We start from the raw sequence: 2878 nt of genomic DNA on the forward strand, positions 1-2878 counted from the left end.
TATGACCACCCTAACTTACTAATATAGCAGTATCACAGGGGTTGCTTATCCATGCTCTACATGGTGTTAATTGGGCAGCTTGAAGGGTGGGGGCTGGATTTACCCAAAGACTCTTCACTCATCTGTCTGATGGTCGATGCTGGCTGTTAGCTGGGCCTCATCTGGCCTATCAGCTGGAACACCTCCATGTGGCCTCTCTGCATGCCAGGGCTTTCTCACAACAAAGTGTCTGAATTCTGAGGGTGGAACCAGCCGGGTGGAAGTTGTCCCTTTTAAGACCTGCTCAGAGGTCACTCAGAGGTCACTCAGAGACACTTCTGCTGCATTTTATCCATTGGAAGTGAGTCGTAAAGACCAGTTCATATTCCATAGGAGGGGAATTAAAAGCCCTACCTTTTTGATGGGATGAGAGTCAAAAAATTTGCAGATGTATTTTTATTTTTATTTTTTTATTTATTTTTTTAAAGATTTTATTTATTTATTTATTTATTGAGAGAGAGAGAGAATGGTAGAGAGAGAGCACGAGAGGGAAGAGGGTCAGAGGGAGAAGCAGACTCCCCGCTGAGCAGGGAGCCCGATGCGGGACTCGATCCCGGGACTCCGGGATCATGACCTGAGCCGAAAGCAGTCGCTTAACCAACTGAGCCACCCAGGAGCCCCTGAGACTTTCTTGATCAAGAGATTTTGTGAGAGAATTTCTCTTTCAAGACTTCTAGTGTACAAGTGTCATTTTTCTTGGTTTTGCTGCTGATGTCAACCTCCGCCAGGGGTCGGCACAGTTATTCAGGAGTTCTTCTGAGGCACTTTTACTGTGACGGTTTTCACTTCGGTGTATGCCTGCAGCCCATACTCTCCTAGCTCCCGGCCACTCCCGGACATCTTGTAGCCACCGAATGGGGACTGGGCCCCAAACACATCATAGCAGTTGACCCACACAGTGCCAGCCTGGAGGGCTTGGGACAGATAATTGGCCTTGTCCAAGTCCTTGGTGAAGACAGCTGCAGCCAGCCCATAGTTGGAATTGTTGGCTCTCCCAATGACTTCCTCTATGGTCTTGAACTTCAGGATCTGCATCACTGGCCCAAAGATCTCCTCCCTGGCGATAGTCATGCTGTCTTGCCCATCTCCGAACATGGTGGGCTGGATGAAGTAGCCACGGTCAGCAGCCGCCCCTCCACCACACAGCAGCTTCGCCCCCTCATCCTTCCCAGATTTGATATAACCAAGGATCTTCTTAAACTGAGTTTCATCCACCTGCGGCCCCTGCTCAGTCTGGCTGTCAAAGGGGTTCCCGACCACACGAGACTTGGCCCAGGCAACGCTCCTCTCCACAAACTCGGCGTACACATCTTCTTGCACAAAGGTCCGGGAGCCCGCACAGCAGCACTGGCCCTGGTTGAAGAACAGGGCGAAGTGGGCCTGCTCCACAGCCCAGTTCATATCTGCATCTGACATGATGATATTGGGGCTCTTTCCCCCCAGCTCCAGGGTCACTCTCTTGAGGTTACTGCTCCCTGCGGCAACCTGGACTAGGCGGCCAACCTTGGTGGAGCCTGTGAAGGCCACTTTGTCCACATCCTCATGGGAGGTGATGGCGGCCCCAGCTGTGGGGCCAAATCCAGGAATAATATTGATCACGCCAGGGGGAAAGCCAGCCTCCTTAATCAGGTTGGCCACATAGAGGGCAGTCAGTGGAGTCTGCTCAGCTACCTTCATCACAACCACATTTCCGGTCGCCAGGGCTGGGCCGAGTTTCCAGGCTTGCATCAGGAGCGGGAAGTTCCACGGAATGATCTGCCCGCACACCCCGACGGGTTCATGGCGGGTATAGCTGAAGAAGTCCCCATCGATGGGAATAGTTTTCCCGTGGTACTTATCAGCCCAGCCAGCGTAATAACGGAAGCATTTGAGAACCATGTCCAGATCCACCAGGTAGGAGATGACATAGGGCTTGCCGTTATCCAGGGTCTCCAAGGCTGCTAGGTAGGTGCGGTCCCGCTCAGTCAGATCAGCCAGGCGGTTCAGCAGGCGGCCCCTGTCAGACGCATCCATGCGGTGCCAGGGTGAGCCCAGCTGGAAGGCGGCCCGGGCAGCCTTTGCGGCCCGGGCAGCCTTTACTGCCCTGTCCACGTCTTCCTTGTCTCCTTCGGCTACCTGACAGATGACTTCTCTGGTGGATGGATTGATGGTGGGGAATGTTTTCTTGCTGACAGCATCATGCCACTCATTGTTTATGAAGATCTGGTTGTAGAAGACTTCAGGCTGCTGGTTGGGGGCCGGCACCGCCTGGGTGGTGGCGGCCGACAGGAGACGGCGGCCCAGGCGGGGCCCGAGGCCAGCGGCGGCAAGCGCAGCGGCGCGCAACATGTTGCAGAGGGCGCGGGCGTGCAGGACGGTGTGTCTGCAGATGTATTTTTAAATCACAAAGTCAGGCAAACCAATCAATATCCTTGTTTGAACAAAGGCCTTGGCAGACCATAAGTCACACCCAGCTTGGACTCCTATCATAATTTTTCCTACTTTATTCACATGAGTACAGTTTGCAGAAATGACACACTCTAAATGTGTGCATAGGGGAGTCCTTTTATGTAGTCAGCAGAATTTAGTGAACTGGACATTGCTAGATATTTAAAGCAAACACAAAATAAGATATAAAAACTTTAGCACTGTCTATTTATTGATTAGAAGTTACCCTAAACTTCCCTGTTTGAATCAATAGGCCACAGGAAATTTCACCATTCAGAAATTGGCAGTACCTTGACCCCACCCCATGGGATTGGTTGTTTATTTCTGTTGTCATAACTTGATAACTAAATCAAAGATTGAAGTAGATATGGCATTTTATAGCCAATATGGATAATGACTGATAATATTTCAC

The 2878-nt window shown here is 51.1% G+C and overlaps 1 pseudogene; it reads right to left on the reverse strand.

Annotated features, from left to right (window-relative positions):
- Nucleotides 1-783: 783 nt before the first annotated feature.
- LOC114224513 (aldehyde dehydrogenase, mitochondrial pseudogene) lies at nt 784-2390 on the reverse strand (annotated as a pseudogene).
- Between the last annotated feature and the right edge of the window lie 488 nt (nt 2391-2878).

The sequence above is a fragment of the Eumetopias jubatus genome, unplaced genomic scaffold, assembly GCF_037043125.1.
Source record: "Eumetopias jubatus isolate StellerSeaLion01/CBP00866 unplaced genomic scaffold, mEumJub1_p1.0 scaffold_9, whole genome shotgun sequence".
NCBI classification, from domain to species: Eukaryota; Metazoa; Chordata; class Mammalia; order Carnivora; family Otariidae; genus Eumetopias; species Eumetopias jubatus.